Here is an 8,475-nt window from a genome sequence, read left to right as displayed (position 1 = left end):
CTCCTCCTCTCCTCCCTGATGTTGCCTCCTGGCTCTGGGATTTAGAGGCTTAGTGCCTCTGAATATGGAAGTTCCCCTTAGTCATCATGGCTAGTAGCCATCAATAGACTTATCCTCCCCAAATATATATATTTAAGTATCCCTGAACCAAGGGAGTCCAGTAGCGCCTTAAAGACTAACAAAATTTGTGGTAGGCCAGGAGCTTTTGTGAGTCACGGCTCACTTCGTCAGATACCCTGCCACAGGTTTTGTGAGTCTTTAAGGTGCTACGCAGCCCTGTAGCTTGGGGATTTTGGGGTACAGTGCAGGTGGTAAGTTGAAGCATTTTGCGGGCAGCCCAGGAGAGGGGCCCCAGAAGAAACACTAGGAGGCTGGGCCCCGTGGGCCCCTTGTTAGCTACGGGCCAGGACTGCTACGGGATTATTACTCTTTTCTACTGCTACAGACAGACTAACATGGCGACCCATCTTGATCGATCTCCAGGGGAAATAAGTCTGAGGCAAGAGGTGTTCTATTTGGGACAAATACAACTGAGTGGTAGGCAATGCTCCCTCTAAGCGGTGGAGTCTTGTGAGCAAGAATTCTACCTTGTGAGCTCCTGGCATGAAAGTGGTGAGCGAGCCATTTGGCTGCTGCATAAATTAGTTTGCTCTGGAGCCCCATCCTTCCTGAGCGGAGACAAAAATGTGTGAGCTGGAGGCTAAAAACTGTGAGCTAGCTCACACTAACTGAGCTTAGAGGGAACACTGGAGGTAGGGAAAGGAGATTAATTATCTCGTGGTCCTTCCAGTCCGGAGTACAGCCAAACAGACAAACATACCCGTAAAGTTTTATCAGAGATGACCCAGAGAAGTTAAGCCCAAAATGGGTGAAGGGGTCAGGAGGGCCAGCATCCTGTCTTTTTTTGCAGCCTGGGAAGCCTGATGAGGCTCGGAAAGCTGTCAAGCAGGTTGGATCTCGGGAGACTTGGGAAGGGGGCAGGTGCGAATCCCAGGGGTTAAGACATATCAATTGAAAGGAGGTGGCAGGCAGAACAAACCGCTTTTGCTTTGCGTCCGCTCCAGCTTTTTGTCGTTTTATGATGAGTTTGTGAAAGTTTATGGCTCGACTCCTGCCGCTCAAGACTGCAGAAACAGAGATGGAACGAGGGTGTAAAAGTCTCCGAAGGAAATATGCAACGTCCAAATGAGAATATTGATCTGAAGAAATGGGCTGTGACCCACGCAAGCTCCTGCTGGTGGTCTGCGAGGTGCTACTGGATGTCTGTTTGGTGTCGCTGGCAGCTGTCACGCAGTTCCCCCTTTGCAATCAAATAGGCAAAGTCATTGTGGCGTCGTGGTTGTCAGACTAGGATCCGGGAGAGCCAGGTTTGAATCCCTACTTATGCCATGGAAGCTCTCTGGGTAACCTGGGGCCTGTCACAGACTCTCAGCCTCACCTACCTCACAAGGGTTGTTGTGAGGATAAAATGGAGGGAGAATAGTGTAAATTGGCATGGTGTAGTGGTAAATGTACGGCTGCAATCACACACACTAAATAATCCGCTTTCAATCCACTTTCAATGCACATTCTAACTGGATTTTGCCAGTTCGCACAGTACAATCCAGTTGGAAAGTGCACTGAAAGTGGATTGAAAGTGGGTTATTTAGTGTGTGTGACCACAGCCTAAGAGTGTCAGACTAGGAGACCCAGGTTCAAATCCCCACTCATTCCATGGAAGCTGACTGGGTGACCTGGGGCCAGTCACAGACTCTCAGCCTGACCTACCTCACAGGGTCGTTGTGAGGATAAAATGGAGGAAAGGAGAGTAACGTAAGCTGCTTTGGGTCCCCATTGGGGAGAAAGATGGGATATAAATACAAAGAAATGATAAAACAAGCCAAATGCCAGTGCCACGACTGTCCCTCTTTATCTGGGGGAGCCCTGGTTTTCTGCTGTTTTGTCCTGCTATTTTGGTCTTGGGGAGACGCTGCATTACAACTGTGTGTGCGGCTGTAATGTCTCCAGTCTGACCACGCGGCCGGATCGCGAACGTCGAGCTCTGCTCCACATAACAAAGGACTAAGCGGATCCTAGCCCGCACCTATCCAAGGGCTAGGTTCCCGGCCAAGAGCCTATGGAACCCCCGGCCACTGTAAATACCTATTGGGATGTGGGGGGGTGTTCTGGGTGGTGGTTTCACGGGGGATATAAGCCGGCCTGCGAGCTGGCTAAAGTTGTCTTGTTCTTCACTAATAAAGTACGCTTGCTGAAATCACTCGACTATCTGCGTACTTTTCAGCAGTGGATTGGTGGTGTGGTCAGTATTCTAAGGTTTGGCTCTCTTCCTTTCAACCTCTGAATGTGGAACAGCAGCACCTTGCCCTGAGCTGAGAGGCAATTCAGTGTTCATGTGCACACATCCAGACACGGAGGCCCCACTTTGTGCGCGTGTGTGCGCGCGTGCACAGCCTGCCATTTCATTGGAGTTGCCAACTTCCAGGTGGCACCTGGAGATCTCCCACTATCACAGTTGAGCTCCAGACGACCAAGGTCGGTTCCCCTGGAGAAAATGGCTGCTTTGGAGGGTGGACTCTGTGGCATCGTAGAAGAAGAAGAAGAAGAAGAAGAAGAAGAAGAAGAAGAAGAAGAAGAAGAAGAAGAAGAAGAAGAAGAAGAAGAGGGAGGAGGAGGAGGAGGAGGAGGAGGAGGAGTCAGGTGCAAGTGGAGGAGTGGGGGAATCAAACTCGGTTCTCCCCGATTAGAGTCCACGCACTTCACCACGACACCAAACTGGTTCTGCTGAGGTCCCTCCCTTCCCCAAACTCCGCCTTCCCCAGGCCCCACCCCCCAAATCTCCAGGTATTCCCCAATCCAGGGCTGGCGACCCTACTCTGTCATGCACTGTAGCCGGGGAGGTGGCTTTTGGTGCTGTGAGGCCATTTTTGGTCTTCAAGGATGTCATTTACCACAAGACCAACCTCTCTTGCCTTTTAAACCAGCTGTTGAATACCAGAAGGGGAGTCACCTACAAGCTGGGAAATTCCTGGAGATTTGGGGATGGAGCCTGGGGAGTGCACAGGAGCGGAGCTCTTTACTGCCGGAGCTCCGCTCCTGTGCGCTCCTGCAGGAAATGACCCCTGAGTATACCTAATTCTTTACTCCTCTGTTTTAGCCCCACAATGTCCCTGTGAGGTAGTGTAAGGTGTGTGTGTGAGAGAGTCTACATTATTTGCCAAGGTAACTCATAGAGTATTCTGTCCAAGTGGAGATTTGAATCTGTGTTCTCCCCCATCCTGGCCTGTAACTGTATTCACTACGCCTTTCTCTCCCACAGTGCTTCTCTCTAAGACGTGGATTCACAGGTACACTGCTTTTGGACATGGAGGATCTATTTTGCTCTCGCAGGTAATCACCCATTGACATCCTTCCTGGGTTTTTCTAATTCTTTCTAAATACATTTTGCGGTTAATTCTGTGAATTAATGATCTGTTCTGTTTTTTATAATTCTTTAGACTTGATGCAAATCAGCGTTCTTTGAGTAGACCTGAATTTTAGAATTATGAGAGAAAGGAAAAAGAGTGCCCGGTAGCTCACACTTGACATTCTTTGCATGGAGCAGATGTGAGATTTATCATAAACAGCAAACCTCCCTGTGGTTAAGATAACCTGAAATTAAAAAAAAAACCATCGTAAGGGAGGATGATTAAAATCAGCTCCCCTCTGGATACAAGACTCGTTGCTGTATGTCTGGAACTCTGAATTCAGGGAACAAATTCAAATAAGGAGAATGTCTCCCTATTTACACAATACGTGCAAGAGGCTTGCTGTTTTGTACAGGGAAGGAGACTTCTGCATGGGAAATTGGTGCGGAACTGCTCTGAGCCTTCTTGTGAGGTGGGATTTCTTTTTGCTCATGAGACAGTTAGACTAGAGTCCAGTTGCACCTTAGGAACCAATAAGATTTTCAGGATATAAAGGAGCTTCGACTCTTGAAAGTTTATTCCCTGCAACTGAGGTGCTGCTGGATTTAACTCTAGACGGCTTTACCGCAGACCTACTATTTTTGCCTGTGGAATCCCTTGCCACAAGGAAGCACTTCAGCGGGCCATGGCTCTTTTCTATCACCTGGCTGCAATGTGCAGACATGGCCTCTCTCTCTCTCCTGTATCCAGCGCTCTTTCAGCTGTCCTGCCTTTCTTTTTGCCCGTCAGGCTGGCTGCCCGCCCAACAGGCTATGTGGATCCCCGATGCCACGTCATACTGAGACGCCTGCCACAGCACGTGCTCCCTGGTCCCTTAGGGCTGGCAGCATCGCCTCCCCAGGCGCAGCTGATTGGCTGGCCCTCCTGGCCTGGGAGGTGGTTGCCGTGGAAACCCTCCTGCAGCATCCCTTGGACTCTGCTCTGGGGAGGAGAAGGATGCAGAAAACCTTCTTTGACATACAGCAACGAGCCTGATGTTTATTTTGTAAAACTAGACAAGTATGCCTACAGGAAAGACGCAGGGGGGGAAAATATGTATACACAATGCTAATTTTTTGACACTTTTGGAAATATTAAATGATGATAAAGTGGTGGAGTTCTTGGCTGTTGCTCAGGAAACGCCCATTCTACAAATTGATTTCAAAATAAAACTTGAAGCATCTTTCTTTCAAGGGAACAATGGAAGGACCTGGGTGCTTTTTAGTTTGAGAAAAGACAACTAACTACAGAGGAATATTAGACAGTTTTATAAAAGTACATTTATGAGAGAGAGAGAGAGAGAGAGAGAGAGAGAGAGAGAGAGAGAGAGAGAGAGAGAGAACTTTTTCTTCCTCCTAATATTAGGGGTCAGGATCAGTGCTGCTGGCAGCCAAATTTGAGACACGTAGCTCCTGGCTATGACAGTGCAGTCCTGTCTCTCTGCCTGTGATTTCCATTTGGAATGATAAGGACTAGCAACTTGCTTTTAAAAAAGGAACAAACAAACAATTCCCTCTTCCTAGTTTTTCAGGAAGGTGAGTTCTGACAGGTTTGATCCTAGTGAGGATGAAACTTGGCTTCCCTTGATTTTTTAAAACACACACTTTTTGAAGAATTCCCTTTGAAATAATGAGGACTAGAGGTCTTGCTTCTTTTAAAAAAACAATACCCTCCCCCCCCCCCCGGACCTGTTTCCCAGGCCACTGTTTCCATGGGAAGTCTGGCACTGGCGGGACTGGTTTTCGGACACAGAGACCCTCTTGCCTTTTCTCCTTTCTCTGCAACACCTGAAGATTCTTCTTGGGGACCAGAAGGGCTACTATCTTGCTTTTTAAAAGAAGCAGCAAGACGAGGTTTCTCCGGGTGCTGGATTCCGTGGCGAGGTCAAATCCAGGCCCAGCGCCGGAACATCCACTTTTTAAACATTTGTTTGTTTCCATTATTTGCAGTCCACCTTTCGCACAGGGACCCACGACAGATGACACAAAGTGAGTTAGTGTGCGATCGACAAAGTGAGACATCCACTAACCAATGCATCAGGACTTTAGACGTCTAGAACCACCAGAAGGGAGAACTGAAACATTTGAGAACCATTCTGTACAGTGCAACCCTATCACCTAAGCAGAAAATAGCTCTTGAACAGCTCAGGTTTGCATACACCCCCCTCCAGGGTTACCAACTCTAGAAGTACTTGGAGATTTGGGAGGGGGGTGGTGGACCCTGGGGCGGATGGACTTTGGGGAGGGACCTCATCAGGGTATAATGCCGTAGAGTCCACCCTCCAACTTAGGGTTGTCAGGTTCTCCCCCAGTCACCGGTGGAGCATGAGGTTGCCAGATCTAGGTTGGGAAACAAGACCTGGAGATTTGGGGGTGGGGCTTGGGGAGGACAGGGATCTCAGACAAAGACGGTGAGGCCACCCCCCCACCCCACCCCCCGCAAACATCCATTTTCTGCAGGGGAACTGATCTCTGTAGTCTGGAGATGAACTGTAAGTCCAGGGAATCCCCAGGTCCCACCTGGAGGCTGGCATCCCAACCCCAAATCAGCCGAGTTTTGCAGGGGAACTGATCTCTGTTGTCTGGAAATCCTGTATAATTGTGGGCAGGGGTCATTCCGTAGAAAAAGAGGGGCAGGAGCTCAGTAGCATAACTCATTAGCATAACTTATTTGCATATGCCACACCCCCTGACGTCACCGGAAGTGTGTCAGAAGGCAACACCCACCGCTCAGGCTCCACTGGACTGTTTTGGATGGCTAGCTATTGGTGGGGGGAACGTGCAGATCTGTCCTCGCAGAGGAGGGAGAGCTGGTACCTGAATAAAACTTGGTCTTAAAGGTGCCACTGGACTGTTTTGGACCGGGGGCCCGGGGGGGGGGCTCTGCAACTTACCTGGCTGCTTCTAGCTCTGACTGAGGGCTGCTGGGAGCAGGGGGTGGGGCTTGTTGCATGTGCCCGCCCCCCTGGGCTCTTTACTGCCGGAGCTCCGCTCCTGTGTGCTCCCGCAGGAAATGCCCCTGATTGTGGGAGATCTGCAGGTACCACCTAGAGGCTGGCCACCTTGATACCCTCCCTTCTCATGGTTTTGTGGGTATTATTGTGTGTGCGTGTGTATGTGCTGGCATGCCTGGGAGTCACGGTGACTTCTGGCGACCCCTAATGGGACTGGGACATTTCAGAGAGGTGGCTTTGATGTTACCTGCCTCTGCGTCCCGGCCCTGGTACTCCTGGGAGGTCTCCCATCCAAGTCCTTGACAGGGTCGCCCCTTCTTAGCTTCCGAGATCTGACGAGATCGGGCTTGTCTGGCCTATCAGGGCTCTCATTTTAATTTTTTTTGAAGGGTTCTCTTTGGAACAACAGGGTTGCCCGCTCCGGAGATTTTGGGTGCGCAGCCTGTGGAGGGTGGGGTTTGGGAAGGGAGAGTCCCTCCTCCAAAGCACCCGTTGCCTGGAGATCAGTTGTGATTCCGGCCCAGGAGAACTCCAACCATCCCCTGGAGGTGAATACAAAAACGGAGGGCCACAGTGTTATGAAGACGTACAAAAATATATATCACTGTGTACAATAAATATAGGAGCTGCGGTGGCTCAAGTGGTGAAGACGCTGAACTGCAGGCTGTGGAAGGTCAGTAGTTCAGCAGTTCGAGACCCGGGTGCCGCATGACGGAGTGAGCTCCCGTCTCTAGTTCCAGCTCCTGCCAACCTAGCAGCTCAGAAGCAAGAAATTGCAAGTAGATAAATAGGTACCACTTCGGTGGGAAGGTAACAGCGTTCCGTGCGCCTTGGCGTTTAGTCATACCAGCCACATGACTGCGGAAATGTCTTCAGACAGTGCTGGCTCTTCGGCTTTGAAACGGAGATGAGCACCACAACCCTAGAGTCGGACTCGACTGGCTTTCGAGCAACCTTTACCAATAAATATATGTTTATAGTAAAACAAGGTTATGCTTTACTCTTTTTATATATATATTTTCCATATTGTTGTCTAAATTGGTATCAAATATTATCACCCAAACAATACATCGAGTGCAGGTTTACATTCAGACAGCACCTTGTTGGGACTAGTGATAGTGTTACTGGCAAGGTGTTGTCTGAATGCAAACCTGCACTCGATGTATTGTTTGGGTGAAATACGTTGGCACTCCATGAAATTGCTGAGCAGTCGGGTTAAAACAGATAAAAGGAAGTCCTTCTTCACCAAAGAGTTATTAGCACATGGAATTCACTGCCCCAGGAGGTGGCAGCGGCTACAACCATGGACGGCTTCAAGAGGGAATTGGATAAACATTTGGAGCAGAGGTCCATCAGTGGCTATTAACCACAAGAAGATCAAATCAGTCAATCCTAAAAGAAATCAACCCTGACTGTTCCCTGGAAGGCCAGATAATGAAACTGAAGCTCCAATACTTTGGCCACCCAATGAGAAGGGAGCACTCACTGGAGAAGACCCTGATGCTGGGAAAGATTGAAGGTCAAAGAAGACGGGGACGGCAAAGGATGAGATGGTTAGACAGTGTCATAGATGCAACGAACATGAAATTGAGCAAACTTCAGAGGACGGCGGAAGACAGTATGGCCTAGCGTGAACTGGTCCATGGGGTCTCGAAGAGTCGGACTCGACTGTGCGACTGAACAACAAAATAGATAGGAACTATCAGGCTGGGGCAAGGGATGCTCTGTCTTCTTGGTGCTTGGAGGGGGGGGGCAACAGTGGGAGGGCTTCTAGTGTCCTGGCCCCACTGCTGGACCTCCTGATGGCACTTGGTGTTTTCGGCCAGTGTTGGACTGGATGGGCCATTGGCCTGATCCAACATTGGCTTCTCTTATGTTCTTATATGGAGCAGAGGTCCATCAGTGGCTATAGCCACAAGGTAAAGATAGGAGCTCTCAGTCTGGGGCAAGGGATGCTCTGTCTTCTTGGTGCTTGGAGGGGGGGCAACAGTGGGAGGGCTCCTAGTGTCCTGGCCCCACTGCTGGACCTCCTGATGGCACCTGGTATTTTTGGCCACTGTGTGACAGAGTGTTGGACTG

This window comes from Gekko japonicus, unplaced genomic scaffold (assembly GCF_001447785.1).
Source record: "Gekko japonicus isolate JY-2015 unplaced genomic scaffold, Gekko_japonicus_V1.1 scaffold914, whole genome shotgun sequence".
NCBI classification, from domain to species: Eukaryota; Metazoa; Chordata; class Lepidosauria; order Squamata; family Gekkonidae; genus Gekko; species Gekko japonicus.
Note: the sequence above shows the minus strand (reverse complement) of the source record.